The sequence below is a fragment of the Glycine soja genome, chromosome 14 (genome assembly GCF_004193775.1).
Source record: "Glycine soja cultivar W05 chromosome 14, ASM419377v2, whole genome shotgun sequence".
In the NCBI taxonomy this organism is placed as follows: domain Eukaryota; kingdom Viridiplantae; phylum Streptophyta; class Magnoliopsida; order Fabales; family Fabaceae; genus Glycine; species Glycine soja.
This window is the reverse complement of record NC_041015.1, coordinates 30570303-30588389: the sequence shown is the minus strand read 5'-3', so window position 1 is coordinate 30588389 and position 18087 is coordinate 30570303. Positions and strand designations below refer to the sequence as shown.

General features: G+C 33.8%; 1 long non-coding RNA gene across 7 annotated transcripts; it reads left to right on the top strand.

The window, feature by feature from the left end:
* Positions 1-8433: 8433 nt before the first annotated feature.
* Positions 8434-14758, top strand: LOC114384423. Of its 7 annotated transcripts, none has more exons than XR_003660685.1 (7): positions 8436-9327; positions 12056-12143; positions 12309-12450; positions 12574-12606; positions 12892-13002; positions 14279-14381; positions 14581-14758. It is a non-coding gene; the product is annotated as an uncharacterized LOC114384423 (long non-coding RNA). The 7 variants fall into 7 exon arrangements; XR_003660686.1 differs by having other exon boundaries at positions 8440-9327; positions 12386-12450; XR_003660681.1 differs by having other exon boundaries at positions 8434-9327; positions 12309-12606.
* Positions 14759-18087: the final 3329 nt, after the last annotated feature.

Sequence of the window (18087 nt, the reverse complement as noted above, 5' to 3'; positions counted from 1 at the left end):
GAGTTTACTGAAGATTCAACAATGACCGTCGACCCTCCTTCCCTGATTGCAAGACATGTCAAGTCGAAGATGGCCCACATAAAGTGATATAGGCAGATGACGTCTATAGCGGCATAACAAATCTCTGACAAAATTGTAATTTCATGTTATGCCTTAATTTCAATTCAAATTTTTGCTATGAAAACATGATCTAAGTTGAAAGGTAAATCCTTTTTATGGTTGTTACATGATTCTTTACAAGAATAGACGACATAGGGAAGCTTTGTTCCTAATGGTCGTGATGACATATTGAATACTACAATTGACCAACCGGAGCATCCTGGTCGGGTTCGTGTAGCTGGGACTGGTGTGACAATTAGTCAGTACTTTGGATAGGCATCGCATAACCTAAAGGAAGAATGGAGGAGAGAAGTGGAAGAGGAAAGCAAACATAGTTTGGGGTGAATGAAACAAGAGTTGACGGAGGTGATAAAACTTGAGTTATCACAAATGGCCTCGCAATACTCACCCAGTAGAGATGCTGTCAGCATGAAGGGAAACTACGTTGAAGCTACTGCAAAAGCTTTTACTGAAGAGCCTTTTGCTGTTGATGTGGCCATTATGGGCTTGTACATAGTTGGTGACAAATGTACATGGCTAGTTGCTTTGGGAAAAATGTATGATAATCACAACACCATACATAATGTCCCTTACGCAGATGATGTGGTGAGGGTGAGTGTTGTAACAGTTTACGATGCTGATGCTCCAGTCCCTTTTCCTACTTCAGAAATTCACTATATGAGGGTGGTCGTTAACACATTCATTGGTTGGCCGACACATCTTGTAAAACCTGTATCTGATGAGGTATTTATTTTCCCTCTGCATGTTTACAGTCATTGTCACATTGTTAAAAGTTGTTTCATAAATTTAGTGTAATTGTCATTTTCCTTAACCTTATAGGATTCACACAATCGTCTGCCTAAACTGGTTGGAGATGTTGAAAGGTGCAATATAGTTGCAGGAGAGGATCCATTGGGAGAATTGATTAAGAGTTTGTTTGATGTTTATCAGAAGCCCGTTGAGTTGCCATGGGATGGGCCAAAATTTAGGATTCCTAATGTACACACATCCTTTTTCATTACAAGTGCATATGTAACAGAAATTATATCAGGCTACAAATGTTTGAACATATCTATACTACAACTATGGATGATGTAAGTACCATAATTATAAGGTATCTTTTTTATTAATTGATAATTTATATCCATTACGACAAGTGTAGGTTAACAATAGCCATGTAAAATATATTTCAATTAGGTTTATGGATGACTGAAGTACAAGCTTAGCTCATGGTTCAGTGTATGGTTTCCTTGAGCCTCAGTCTATACACATGCAAAGGATAGACATTAAGAATGTCAACATTACATTGAAGCATGGGTCAAGGAATCACAACGACAAGTGTTCTTAGGAGCTTACTTGAATCAGTAAGTTAAATTTATGTAGTACATTATAAAAATGTTAGCATTATAAGTACCTAATTATAATTGTCAACTTTATGGCACATTCGCAACTTGTTGTTTTGTGTCCACCAGACAGTATTGTTGTTTGGTTTTGTTCTTTGCGTAAGAAGTCTGATATTAGCATCAAAGCTGCAGTTAACAAGTAATTATTTAATTTATAATTAATTTAGTGTTTTAAAAATTGTATAATATGCAAAAAGGATTTTGATGTTATATGTGTTTATGTTATTTTTGTAACCAGTGCAATGAAGACAGTAACCACTACTTTGGAAGGTATGTCTGATCAACCTGTACCTTTGTGGATTGAAGCAAAGGTTAGTCATTATTTAATGTTTATTTGTTTCGAATTACTCACATTTGTAACTTTGTATGGTTGGAATGTTAAATATATTTCATATTGTATTTAGAGTCATGTTCAAACCGGAGGTTATGAGTGTGGATATTATGTGATACATTGGATGTGGTGCATAGTTAGTGGCGGTTTGAAGAATGAATGGAATAAGGTATATTTACTATAATAAATTTTAATTGTTACGTTGGTTAATATTTATAAATGAATTTTTGTGCTCCTACTAATGTCCTCATTTAAAATTTTGTAGTGGTTTTCTAATGGAACAATGTTAGATGTGGAGGCCATCACAACACTTTGCAAGAAATGTGCAACATATTTTTTAATTGTTAAAGACATGGGATTTCATACATGATTTAGATGATATAGTGTTGAAATTGTTTCATTGATTAAAGGTTTATTGTTAACATTATAAACAACTCTGGCCTATAATTGACATTTATTTCAGCAGTAATATGTATTTGTTTATTACTATTTGTCTACACCCAAGTCGTTGCACAATGCATTGAATTTGCAATGTGTACTTGCGTCAGTAGTATAAGTGTTTTTTGTGGTGGCACACTTTGCATTTTGCAGCTCATTGTCAACCTGAGAATTTTGCTTGTCCTGTTGATAGCGCTAATGAAAAAGACAAATATGAGGTTGGAGAAGTATGTCCAATCAGTTTTTGTCAATATTTAGCTTTGTTATATGTTATCTTCAAACGATTAACTAATTAATTCTATTTTTTTCTTGCATTACGATTGGTGCGGCAAAATGTCAAATTTCAATCGGAGGGTCAAACGCAGGAAGAAGGAAGCGTTGACCAGGGTGATACATTGAATGAATACTGTTAAGACTAACAATATTTATTTTTGGCAGCATCCAGTTGTCCCATGGATTCTTTTTTATTATAGTTTAGAGACAATGAATTACAAGGTCTATTTTTCCAAGGCTAAAGCTTATTATTTTGGTGAGTGTATATCAAAGTATTTATTTACTTCCATGTTGGGTAGTGTTTGGAAGTCTAGAAGGATGAATCTTGATTGTTAATAATTTCCTTTTAGGTAGTGCACCCAGTAAGTCTGAACAACTATCAAGTATTGGTTGGATTCTTGGTTCAACCACTTTCATAGACTATTTACTTTTGTTGAAGTCAACTAATTAGAATATATATATATATATATATATATAACTTGCTAAACTAACACGAAGGGGATAATTTCGATCTTTGTATGGAAATTTCACATGGGACATGTATGTTTAGATTATGTGTAAGAAAAACTGCTAACTTCATCCTAATGTGTTTTGTACTCTACCACATGAAGTAGGCAAATGTATAAACAAACTTTGGCCATACAAAGCTTCTTCCTTGGACTATTAGGTGCAAAGTGATGTTTTTCGTAATAGAATCCTGAGGAAACACATGCCATAAAGGGAGGTAAGGTCACCCTTTTTCTTACTCATCAATTTGAGACATTGTATTCATAAAAGACCCGTTTTGTGTTTCAAATTTGTATATCAACTCCCTGGACATTGAATCCATTATGGTTTCATACGAAGTAAGAACAATTTTGACTTGAAATTGCAATAATTATTTCAGTAGGTGATGTTGTGTATATGGATCACAACATGTCATTTGAACTGATAAAATCAAACAATTTTGAGTTGAAAATAAGGGAACTAACACATTTTAACTTTTATTTTTATTTTTGTACTAGTTTTTGCAAAGTTTTTTGCCTTTTGGATAAAGCATTGTGATTCCAGGTGAAACTATCTTCCCATAGTTTTCTAGCGTATCATCTTCTCTAATTGTTTTCTGTCTTTGAACTGTTATTTTTCATGGTTCTGATACTATCTGTTTGGGATGGCAGTAACAAGGGCTTAGTGTTGTTTGCAACAAGGAAGAAGGCTTTGCTGAAGATGATTTTGTTGTGGACTTTTTGGGAGAGGTAATGCTTAATGGAAATACACCCATGAAACTTAGTTCTTTGATAATGTAATTTGAAATGTGTATGTTTCTCTGTGCTTGCTCCTACTTTGGACTAAATGCAGGTTTGCAGTGTAATGATACATCTAACGAGTCAATAGTTAAGCAATGATCCATATGCTCTTATCTATTATCTACAAAAAGCATGATACCATATTGTCATACCCTAATTTCGTCCGGGGATTATTATTTGATGATATACAACCTTTGATTGGCCGCTTCAAGATACTTGGCACCCTTTGTTGCACAATATGTGAAGTCCCGAGGCGTGCCGAAAATCAAAAGGAAGCAGGCTTACGCGATCCGTAAAAATTCCGTAATGTGACGGAAATCGAAAGGAGGTGTTTTTCGCAATCCGTGAGTTTTTTGTAACTTCTTTGAAAGCTAAAAAAGAGTAAATATATAATCCGTAAGGATTCGTAACTTTGCGGAAGGAAAATAAGTATCGTTACGAAATTCGTAAAGTTTCGTAACGTTACGGAAAAAGAATTACCAAAAAAGGTAAAGGGCGATGCATTTAGTAAAAAGGGGGTACAAATAGCAATCAGGCCCACTTGGGCCTTCCAGATTCTTCCTCCAGAAGGCTGTTGCTTCTGGAGGAAGTAACCTTGCTCGCTTGGGCGAGCTGGGTGGCAAGCTCCTCCCCTATTTTGCTATAAATAGGGGGAGGAGTGAAGGGAGAAGGGTTCAGCCTTCTTGGCACTTTGTATTCTCTTAAATTTGCTGAGGAAAATTGTTTCCGTGAAGAAAATCCAAGCCGAGGTGCTTCCATAACGTTTCCGTGAGTAATTACGCGAAGATTCTCGACCGTTATTCAACATTCATCGTTCGTTCTTCGTTTTCTTCAGTCTTCAACGGGTAAGTACCTCAAACCGAGCTTTTCAATTCATTCTATGTACCCGTGGTGGTCCACATTTTGTTTCATGTATTTTTATTCTCGTTTTCATTCACTTTCTATACCCCCTTTTGACGTGCTTCAGTCATTTATTTAAGTTGTTTTCTCGCCTAATCTAAAAATAAAATAAATTTCCACCGATTATTTGAATTGTATCATCCGTTAATTTCTATTAAAAAGAATTCCGACCGTTCGGTCGTGCCGTAACCACGTTGGAAATAAAAAAAGAGGTAAAATAATAATATAATAATCAAAAAATACCTTTTAGTAAAATAAAGCGAAAAATCAATCAGACGTATTCTCTTTGGGATTTCTCATTCTTAATTGAATTGACTAATAACTAAAGTGAAACTAAGGCTAAAATCAACTCGCCTAGTCAAGCTCATCCACAAAACATAGGGTTTTGAAAGTTTATCATTTCAGTTTCTTACCAAGTAAAATGAATTATTTTTAAGGTCCAACGCCTTAAAATGATCACCTTTCAAGTAAAAAGAATCACTTGATTCACGCATAAGAAAGAACTACGTAAGTCTGATTTCCTCTTTGATGGAGGGTACGTAGGAGCAAGAGCCCCGCTTTTGTAGACCTCAAAAAATAAAAAGAAATAAAAGTTAAGGTAACACAATTTCCACAATTCTAAAAAATAGGCTGTTGTCCTTTGAGACAAACATGAGAGGTGCTAATACCTTCCTCAAGCGTAAATACAACTCCCGAACTTAGAATTTTCATTTTGACCGGTTTCCTTCGGTTTTCCCGACGTTTTCCACAAATAAACGTTGGTGGCGACTCCGCGCATCTTTCCTCCTTTGGAAAGCGCACTCGTGAGCCTCGCCTTCGCTCGCTCGCAAAAGGGCACGTTGCGACACATATGCTCTTGCAACATATGCTATTGTTCTACCATTACAACCATACTTGATCATCAATGCAGGCACCGCCGGTGGCTCCAAGGTGGTGGGCACTATCTTGTCCCAAGAAATAGTGTTAGAATTGTTGGTTTTCCAGGTTTATGTTTCAAAGTGTCTATATGTTGCGTTTTTTATATCTCTTCCTAGTTTAGCTAGTTTTGGTTCTCTTTCATGTGAAACTATTGTCCAATTTTGAATAAACATTTCAAAGAAAAAAATCTCGACCATCTAATCTATGTTAAACAACTTTCCTTATACTCTTCTATAAAAAAATCGATAATAAATAAACTTCCAACAAAAGTGATCAAAACCAATTAATCTAGAAATGGTCATTGATTTTTTGTCTTATATTTTTATATATTTTTCTAATCATGAAATGGATTGAACTAAAATGCATGACTATTTTAAGTGAATTGACAACATGGCTGTGGTCTGTTGATTACAAACTTAAGTTTTACCAGCATCTAAAGTTGGTCTACTTTCCATCATTGGTTAACATGTATCAAACTCTTTACAATATATTAAAATTTTGTGATGATTATGATTACAACTAAAAATATTACGATGTAGCTATATGCATTTGTATGTGCATGAACATGTTTTTCTAAGTAGTGTTCATTGTTGAATGCTTTTAGGCCAAATGAGCTAGTATTGATGATATTTTCGTTGTATCAAAATGTTCTTTTCATGACAGAAGAATACCTATACCTGTAAGTGTTATTCCTCTTGGTAGCTCTTGATTTTTTGTCTTTTGTACTCCTCGTCTTGACTTGAAGTGTAGTTGACTACACTAAGTTTATATTTAAGACTTCAATAAATGGAATAATTCTTGCAGTGTATATGGATTGTTTTTATAAAAGCTGTGACTAGTATCGTTGGTGGTGACAGAGCAATTGTAGAAGAATTCCTGCAGAATTTGGCAGCTCTAACTGTTATTCTTGATCTAAACAAGTTATTAATTTTATTAATGGAAAGTGCATATCTAAGCTTTGACAACTCAATTTCACCTTATCCTCTAGTAGAAGAATATATTTCAACAGGGAGAATTATGAATGCCTTTACCTGACATGTTACATATGTTACCAAATGGTAGCTCTAGTTTAACATCTACTTATTGTGGTTCCAGCCTTTTATTTATCCTTTTGTTTCTTGCTTGCTATTCCTTAAGTTTTGAACACACCTCAAATTTGAAGATTGTTGTGCTTTGTTACTCTTGCTTTCTTTTTAACATTTTTTCTTCATAAAAAGTGAAGTCCAACATATTTTTTTTTAATATAAAGATACAATATGTATTATCATAAATTAAAGAAAAAGCTAAAATTAAACTAAATTTGTATAGCAGAATTGTCAAGGGATCAAGAATTCATACTTGTTCAATCTTTGTTAGGAAATAAGGGAACAACTAAAAATGTGAAAACTAATACTCTTAACACTTAGAGATTTCATAAACCTGATAAAATTACTTGGTAGAAAACTGGTTTTTATAATCACATCGAATGAGAGTAAAGACCTTTCAGCGAGTATTATAAGAGTAGTCGTCTAATTCATTAGGAGCCATATAAAACAAAATTACAATGCCATCAATCAGCAAAGTCTTATTAAGAAACTAACATTAAACTTAAAAGAAAATAAATTATAATTTACATTGAAATAAAAATAGATAGAAGCTGACTTTTATGTTAAAAAGTGTATATTTTTAGCTTCAAAATATGATTTTTTATTTTAATTTTTTATGAAAGTTTTTAGTCTATTGATGTAAGTGATACCACTTGTCCTCCCGTGCACAGGTCAACCATGAGAGTTTTTGTGCCCACACTTGTCCTCCCGTGGAATACTATTAGACTGTAAAGTAGATTCACTTGATTTGATGTTTTTGGTCCCAGGATATATCACTGGAGAATGTGTCCAGTATTTATGAACTTTTAGAGGCCTTTAACACTTTATCATTGAGGCACACAAGCATCCTTTTTATCTTGGAGCACTATGATAAATTGAGTGGAAAGCCAGGGTATCTATCTGATCCCTCAATCCCGTGTTTGCTTCTTGTGTGTGTGTATTTTCTTTTTTTTTTTTCTTTTCCTTTGCAATACATAAAAGATGTCTAAAAGAAATAAACTCAATCTAAATAGAATAAATATCTGAATCATCTTGTGTAACTTGGAGGTTTTAGGTCAGTTCAGTTGCACCTACTTTTAATGCCTATTTGTCTTTATTTTACTTGTAGTTTTAGCAAAAGCATGTGACAACCTAAAATGAATATTCATATATTTAAAGTTTTGGGATCTACTTAAACAATGTCATTCTTTTATAGGACTAAATCAAAACTATACAGCCTGCCATATCCAGTAATTAGTTAGTTCTTCACTTGATTCCATGAACCTTTCAGTTTTAGTGCAAAGTTGTTTCATTTAATAGCTAAATGGCAACCAGAAAGCAAGTTTTCATGTTATTTTTGTTAGTATTCAGATGAGAAATAATTTTTATATGTGGTTATCAAAATATGGAAAGCTGCGTATGATTTTTCTTTGTGATTTGTGTTTAATATATTCATTATCTCTTCTTTCTTATTTATTTTGGCTGCAAATTGTCATATTTTTAGTATTGTTTGCTTTTGATTCATATGATAGACAGGGATCTTAAAACCCTTGGTTTGAAATTTTGAAATGAATTGAATAATCAAGTTAACAGGTTAAATAAATCCCAAATATGATGAATGAGTTTCTCGTAAACATTACATTGGTTCTATGTCTTCCTAATCTTTCTTGAAGTTTTGTTTCCACCAACTACTATTTGCAGACACTCTCATCTAGACACTCTCATCTGATTCAGCGTATAATACCCAAGATTCAGAATTACTTTGTTAAAGCCCTTACCAAGGCCAATTCCAACATCTTGCCGTAATGTTATATTATTGACATCTAACCAGTTGCGATGTACATGATGTGGTCACTACTGCAAAAGACATTTACTACGACGTAGCAACAAATACGGTTGGCCAAAAACGTCGTAGAATCTTTAGATTATAAGTTCAAGGACGGTTATTTTAAAAACCCGTCTTTGAATTGTTATGTTTTTCTCTCTCTCTTATTTATCTTCTCGGGTACACTGTTGCTGACCCTTCATTTTCCACTCACCCTTCACTTTCCTCTCTCTCATTGTTGCCTTGTATCTCCCTTTTTCTTTGTCACAAACCCTAGCGTGGTCAGGTGCCGAATCTCTGAGTTCGAGAGGCTCAGCTCCACCAGGGTCGGCACCAATTCTTTCCTCCTCAACTCCTCTGCCCGCAGTTTGTTCTGCCTCCTCACCTCGCTCTTGCTCAGTGCCGCGATGCCGGTCCCTGGAACCGACATCGGTTTCAGTGGTGTGCTCCAGCTCGGCTCGAAGGTGTGCCCCATTTGCCGCTTCGAGAGATCATGTGGGAACAGAACGTGAATTTCAGAGGAGGAGGTAAGGGGTTTGGTGATGCCGAGGCTGTGAAACTTCTTAGCGATTCGTTCAATGGTAGTGGAGATCGACGGGTTCAGGTTTGAATCTCGAGAGTGGAGCAACGAATGTGGAATCTGGTTTTGGATTTGGGGAATTGAAGAGGGGAAAAATTCAATGAAGAAGGAAAGGTGTATTGAAAGTGGATATGAGTTGCAGGAAGCAATATTTCAGTAGCAGTTACTTACGTCATGGAACATGGATGAATAAAAATACGAGGTCCCAAGGTAATTTTTTAAATTATTGTATGTATTAAAAATTGCCCGAATTCGGATTCGAACCGTGAAGAGGAAGTCGAATAGGTTTCTTTTTGTTAATCCTCTGCAATTTCAATAATAAATTTTTACTGAACAAAGAGAAAAATACACAAAAGAAAACTCATTTTTTGGCTCTGGCTTCCGAAAACACTATCTATTAATTGCTTCAACACCCCTTCGGTGCACTTCTCCCTACTAAAAATCCATCTACTTTGCAAGAAACAATTAATTTAGCAGGATTTTTTTTCTAGTACAGTCCTTAAACAGAATACTTGAATGCATGAAATATCTACGAATACCCAAAGAGTAAATTTTGATGATATATTCAATATACGATTTTTCTCAGAGCTTTGTGTTCTATTCTGACCTTTCTAGTTTCTTCTCCAATTAATATACCCTTAACATGTATTTTTCTCCCTTTTGCTTCGTTCTTAATTTTTTTTCATTTTTAATTGTCTTATTTAAACATTGCTTGTTTCTATCGTATCAAGAATTTGTTTTCACATAAATAATTAGTCTATATTTTAAGCATTGCTTTGAGTCAAGTTTTGTACTCACTTTAGAGCACCTAAGGTATATTGATATTATTATCTTATTCTGGACTTGCTGTTTTCTAACAAGAGCAAAGGTATTGGCTTCACCACTTTCTGTTACTAATGGTTCTATTCATATCATGCCAGTTAGTGGTTGTTTACACTTTCCTTATTTGGTTTGTATCTTCATACTGGAAGTGCCATGACTTTGTAATTCATAACCACATGGTTGATGATAATGGAAGCAGGAGAACGAACTTAAATTCGTTCACAACTAACAATTTGAAAATTATGAATAACAATTTGAACTTTAATTTTTTTTTCAAGCTGATGTTGTATGATTTTTTATACAAATTCTAGTTTTTTAAGGCAAATTATTTTAGGTAGTTATACTTGTCTTTATAATATGATTTCACTGACGTCAGAGGTTCCAGATTATGCCATGACTTTTGTGAATGGAACTTCATCAAAGTAAGTTTTCTTTTAGTATTTATACATGCTTGTAACCTGTAACTATGAGACTGTTGCCAACTACTGATTACATGCTTGTAATCAGTATTTTATTATTTTTATACTATTTATATCACATAATATATGAACTATTTAACTAATCCACACATGACCTGAAAAAAAAACTAATTCTCATATAAATTAATTAAAGAAAGTTATTTAATTTAAAGAAGTTACTATCTTTTTGGTTCTTATTTTTTATTTATTCATGCTTTTAATTTTTTAATCTAAATTTTGACTGAAACTAATTAGAAATGTCATTACTTTTAGTTCATGTATTTAAATATTTAAATAACAACATTTAATTGGTGACTAATAACGAAATTACCAAAAAGTCTAACAAATAATCACATAATTTTTTAAAAATTGTATTTTTAATCTTTTATTAATTATTAATGCAGTACATTTTTTATGGACCAATATGACTACAATTTAATACTTCTTGTTTATTGATAAACAATGTTTCTGAAACTATTACATTTGGGGACATATACATTGCTGTAGATATGGTGCATATCTTCATATTGGTCAACTGTTAGAAGCTCCTTGCTTTGTTAAACTGAACCAATGATGAGTATTGAGTAGAAAACAAATTATGGTACCATTTAATTCTATAATTTCTTAATTTAAATCTATTTAATTTTAATTTATTCATCCTCTTTCAATTTTTGAGTAATATAATTATCACAGGAATTAAAGAATAACCGTAATTCTTTTTTATTGTCTGATTTCTTTTTAATTTTTATCTAACTTTTAATGGTTTCAACTTTATAGCTCAAAAATGAACTTTGGACCCTGTGGATGCAAGATAAACAATGTTGTCTTATGTTCTTCATAGTTTGTATTCAATCTTTTTATTTTTATTTTTATTTTTCTATTAACAACCTTGTCCCATATTGTAGGTAAGTTTGTGTACTTATCAAAACAAGGTGACAAACATATCATATGTGTTTCTTGTGTTTTAAGATTTATATTGGTCCATGAACAACTCAACTACGTGTCCCATGAATAAGAACTATGGAACATGTGATGATTCTCAACCATATAATAATTTCTCAATAGAATTTAATTGAAATACCTAATTGCAAAGGTTTTATTTACTATTATCTATTCATTAATTTCCATATAATTAAAAATTATTATTTTTATAATAATTATTTTAAAGTTAAATTTTAAGATAATTTTTAGTTGATTGATAATATAAAAAATATTTAAATTATCAATATAACAAAATTAAATTCAAAATAGTAATATATATATATATATATACATATATATATATATATATATATATATATATATATATATATATATATATATATATATATATATATATATATAGTGTGTGTGTGTGTGTGTGTGTTAATAGTGTTAAAAGCTATAATTAAAAAATAATCTAAATTGTAAACAAGTTAACTAAGCATTTATTCTGTAAGTTCTTATAAAATGAGAGCTTATTTGTAAACATGAGTGTGAAGTTTACTGAAAAAAAATATTATTTTGACAAGCTTGACTGTGAAATAAGCTAAACAATGCTTTTAGGAAGGTCATTGGTCACTTTCATTGGCCTAAATTAAATCAAACTTATTTGATGTTTACTCTTATATTTTCAATCATGTACTGCTGACTAATGTTTTTTTGTCTGCACTCTGCAGATTTCTGTTGACCTCACTGTCTAGTGTGGACGTACCTGTCTTATGCTCTCCTGTGCTATTTCAAAATTCTGCTTTGTCTTCTCTTGACGTATGTCCTTGGCTTCATTTTCTTTCCATTTAATTTCTCATGTTCTTTGATTCTGTAATTTGTCAATTTAAGTTGATTATTGAACCTTTTATTCTTTTTTTGGAGAATTTTGCCTTTATGAAAACTCGAACTAAATGGTTAATCTAGCTATGTGTTAATTGAAAGCTACTCGCTATATGTGATTTTCCATTGTTGGAAAATAACAACTAAACACGTGATGGAATTGCTCGAAACATAATCAGGGCAGAGTAGTGGAAGTGTGAATCTCATTTGCTGAGTGTTGCTTCCCTTACATGTAGTCACTCAGGTAATTGGGCTTGTTTACATTTCTCTTTGGCCTGTTAATGCTATTGTTGTTGTTCTTTGTCTGAGTCTGGTATATTGCTGTTGCTATCAACTTACCCCAAAATTTATGCCTATTTTATACAAGGGTGATAAATATCCACATCAAAACAATGCTAAGGTAATTTAGAGTAAATTTCCTTGTTGGAACAATTATCACCTCTAGAAAATAACATCTAAAAAATTCTAAAGTAATAATTGTTTGGGAAGGACCTACCATTTTTTAAAGTTTTAATTTGTTTTAGTACTCGAGTAATAATTTTTTTTAATCTAAGGAATGTTGCCTGCCCAAAACCAATAACTAATCCAAGTTTTAGTATTTTGACTTAAAGAGTAGTGCACAATATTAAGTTATTTGTGGGCAAGTCATATTCAATTTATTAATTAATTACTTCTTTGTATTTAGTGTCCAGATGGAACTAGGGACTCCAATTCCACCAATTTTGCTAATCTACTACTGGTTTGAAGTTTCTGTTGCAAGAGGAATTAAACTTGGACTAACATTTTTCTTCTCACGGTGAGTTATATTTCCACATTCAGTGTTTATCATGCATCACTGCCTTAGCCACTAGGTAAATGACTGCTGGAGAAGGTTATCATTCTACATCGGTGTAGAATGCTAATCATTCTAAGACGGTCTTTGGTGCAGGATCGTCTTAGAATCGTTATCATTCTACATCGGTCCTCTCATAACCGATGTAGAATGTTCAACATTCTAAGACAGTCTTTCACGACCGTCGTAGAAAAGGTTTTCCCTTTTTACGTTGCCTGCTACTACGATGGTTGAAAATCGATGTAGAATGGCTCGAATAACCGATGTAGAAAACCTTTTTTTTAGTAGTGGGTTGACTTAGATAGCAAAAATGACCTTCACGAACATTGTTTTTTTCTCGTGCAATATTGTGATGGTTTTGACTTGATAGTTCTATTTCTGAATTGATTTGGCATTACAATGTTGAGTTTGAGTGGAAAACTATTCCCAAGCATCTAATGTATATATGAAAATTAGATAGTTGTTTGTGATTGCTAATGAATGTATTGTAAATTAAATGCAACTGCATTTAAAGAATTCGTCATTTAAGCCATGCTGAATTCAGTTGCTGCTTATAAAAATTGGCTCTTTGTCTATGCAGTCAAGCAATGACGGAATCAAGGTTTCACGTACAAGAATTGCTATTGGTCCCCACCAACTTTTAGAATTCATGGGAACAAATATTTTTCCCTCCCTACTTTGCTTCCATTATTGCGATTTTTGGTCTGTTTGATGTTGGAATTGTTATGAAAAATTTGAACCTTTTGCTTACAGGGTGTGGCTTACGAATGTGATTGTACATTTTGGTGTGTTTTATGTCAATGTATTGAAAAATATTGAAAGATTTGTGATTTTAAAACAAATTTGGCTAATCGAAATTATGATGTTGGCATATATGTGAGAGATCATTGAAATCCTCAACTGGTTGAGCAACAGGGCCTCCTTCTACTAGTTTTGTAAGAGCTGAAATGCTTCTCAGTGGTTTTCTAATTAGACCATGTGAGGATTGTGGATCCATTATTCATATTGTTGATCATATTTATTTAGATGTAAGTAATATATATCCAAGCCATTTTTAGAATTTTAAAATAGTCCTTAGTGTACCCGAAGTACTGAGGTCGTTGTATGAATTGAATCATCAAAATTCTTGCCTGAAAAATTGACAATTGCTATAAGATTAATTAGTTGCTTGTTAAATGAATTAGATATGTTTAACTTTTTCAAAAATTAGTGAATGAGAATTGTGAAATTGACTATGTAGGCCTTGCAACATATAAGACAGATAGCACAAGAATCACGTGGAGTAAATAAGTATGGTGGTGGACGCCAACATGCTTAAGAACATTTACCCAGAGACTTTGTAGGTAAGGCATGCTTTAATGTCCTCGGTAGTTCTAACTAATGCATTGTGCATTTAGGTTATTGACTTGGCACATTTTAAAGTTGATATGATTGAGTAGCAGTTTGTTCATTAATCATTCTTATTCTTGCTAAAATTCAAGGTTGTCTATTATCACTTATTTCAAAATTATTAAGTTTTTTGTTTGAAATTGCATTCCTTAGGGGCTTTAATGAGGTCGTGAATGGATTAGTTGATGATGTATGGTCATTGATGGGTATTGATGGAGTGGAAGATGTGACTATAGCCATAAACTCATCTCCAAACAAATTGTGAACTATGTATTCCAAATAATTTTTTTTGGGTTATAAGTAAATTAATTTATGAGATTTCATGGATAAATTATTTGTAAAATAGTTTGTGTATATTGTATTTCAATTTTCATGATTTGATTGTTTTGGATGATGTAATATAATGTTAATGTGTCAAAGAAAGAAAAAAAAATCATTCTATAACGGTTATTTTATAAAATCTGTCTTTGAATGTGTTTACATTCTAAGACGGTTTTCACAAAACTGTCTTAGAATGTAACCCATTTTAAGACAGTTTTGAAGCCAAAACCGATTTAGAATGTGATACATTCTAAGACGGTTTTGGCGTAAAAATTGTCTTAAAATGGGATACATTCTAAGACGGTTTTAGTGTCATAACCGTTTTAGAATTTCATACATTCTAAGACGGTTGCTGGAATTGTCGTCGTAGATGCTTCACATTCTACGACGTGCTCTACGAAGATGGTTCATAACCGACGTTGAAGGGCATTTTTAACTGAAGTAGATGAAGGTATTTTTCTTAGTAGTGAAACTTCCTATAACTTTTAGTTTTGTAGATTTTTCTCATACTCTTGGTCCAGTCTCCCATGATTTGTTCTATTGTACTGTCTAGAGTTCACAAAATTGACGTAGCGCTAGAATGTGCATGTTAGTCTTGACACCAGAGCGTAAACATAGCTCCCTCAGCAATTGGACTATTAGGCCGACAGGTTATTAACAAGTATCTATATATATTTGAATCTTAATGATAATGCTATTATTTCTCATCAAGTTGCAGGTACCTACTTATCTACTAGCAATGAATTATCTATAAGCGATGGGTTATCTACAAGTTATGAATTATCTACCAGCTATTATTTACAAGCTATGAATTATATACTAGCTATTATCTACAAGTTATGAATTATCTACTAGCTATTATCTATAAGCAATGAATTATGTACAAAAGTTGTTACGCCATTGTAACAACCACTACAATCAAGGACCTAAAGTCCTCATCCAACACTGTAAATACAGGTTCTATCTCTTTTTTTTATTCATTATCAACTCACTCGTGTACTTACTTAAGCGTTCGAGTGTTTTGTTTTGCAAGTCCCCCTCGTGTTTTCCTAACAGAGGGTACGTATAGTTTTACATGTGAAATCATGGAGCCCATCCAGGCCTACCTTGGCGTTAGTCAACTCCAGATTTCGATAAGAACATATATTTTTCTCATTTTAATGATATCTTGGCTTGCTACATAGGAAGGATATGTTATGGGGTACTAACATATATAGTTGGGATATCATAATGCTATCGGGATGTTTTGCAAGATAAAGTTTATAAAAAAATATCTAAAAAATTTAATATTAAATTTATTATCATATCATAACAAAATTTATTATCAAATAATTTAAATTAATAAGAAATAATTTATTAAAAAATTGTAAAGAAATTAAATTGAGGTCCTAAATATTAGGGGTCAAGAGCAATGCCTTAATGGCATGATGGTTACCATGATGAAAATGTTATTAATTTGTTACTTTGGTACACAACATATACTCTATTTTTTTATTGGCTCAACATAAATGTATTGTTTAGGGTTCACGAAATACACGTGGCATGCTACCTGCCACTCCAAGACACACGTTAGCCCTTGACGACAGCCCTGGAATAGGAGCACGGACGTCATGCCTTTAGCAGTTAGGCTCCCAACTGATAGTTTATCTATAATCTCTCATTATTTGAATATATTGTCGTCTTCTTATCACGCGATAGGTAAATAATTATCTCTAAGCTACTCATTATCTATAAAATTATCTATAAGCCATCATTATGTACTGCTATTATCTATAAGTCGGTAATTATTTGTAAGGGTTTTTACATCACCGTAATAGCCCCTACAAACAAGGACCCCTAGCTCCCTCTGCACTCTATAAGTACCAAGTTTCATCTCAATCTTTTCATACTCTCCTAACTCACGTACTTACTTGAGCATTAAAGTAGTTTGTTTTGCATGTCCTCCCTTTTGTCCTCTTAACAAAGGTCACCCTTCGTCTGACGTGCGAAGTCCAAGAGCCCACCTTAGCCACGTCCACCTTGACTTATGCCAGCTCTAAATTTTGGTAAGTACATTTGGTCCCCATTGTGAGGCCACAGTAGAACATACCCCACGACTTCTCTTTTCAACCATGGTTAGCATGTGGTTTGGCCTCAAATGTGTGACCCCTTTCAAAGGCTCCAATCCTCCTCTAGCAACCATGACAGATACTGATACTCTATAATAACTCCAAAACCGCATTACCGAGATGGAGCGATACCATGAGGAGGAGCTAAGAAAGCTAAAGGTTGACCAAAATTAGCTGGAGGCTTGTGTTAGACGCCCTAGGGCAACGGGCACTAACACATTGCCTGAGCGCACTCAAGGGGTCACACCCTCAACACTCAAGATGATCCAAGTCTCTTCCACATACATTGTCTTGTAGTGCGGACTACTTGTTGAGACCTCTTCATCGACCAAATCGTGGAAGCTGACATACCCCTAGGTAGGATACCACTCAACCTAGAGTGATATGATGAAACTAGTGATCCAAATGAACATTTGGACACTTTCCTCACCTAGGTGAATCTATACACTAATGACAACACAATCCTATGTTGTGTCTTCCCAGCGACCCTCAAAGGGGCGACATTAACCTAGTACAGTGGACTTCCTCCAAGGTCCATCGATAGTATCAACACTATTGTCAAGCATTTCAGTGTGCAATATGCAACCAGCTAGTTACACCGTATGACATTTGTCGCTCTGGCCAGTCTGTGATAAGCAGATGATGAAATCTCAACCTAGAGGTAGCATTACAATCATTGCTCCTCGCCCTACAGCCTAACAAGTTTGCAAACAGTTTGTGCAGAAAACCCCCTTGTAGCATGGACGAGTTACGCGAATGAGCCAAAGGTTACATCCAGATGGAGGAGATGTTTAGGATTAGAAATGACGTTCGACAAGCCAGAAAAAAGCACAATAAGAGACAAGAAGGTACTAAGAGTTACTCACACAAGTCAAACAAAAGGCACAAGCCAGACAAGCGCCAGCCTCTCTTAAAAAGGCCTAGGTACGAGCATTACACACCCCTAACACCTAATCGCACTACAATCCTCGAGGAGGCTTTCAACGTGGATGTCCTAATGAAACTACCTTCGCCACTTCCACCCAGGCCAAGGTTAGACAAGACCAAATACTGCAGATACGATTGCAGTTATGATCACAACACAAAAGATTGTTGGGCCCTAAAAGACAAAATAAAAGAGCTCATGTGGGCTGGGTATATAGCCTAGTTTGTGAAAAGGTCGGACAATCATGCAACAATAATGAGGCCCGGAGGACACCAAGAGGATCACCACAAAAACCACAATTCTGGT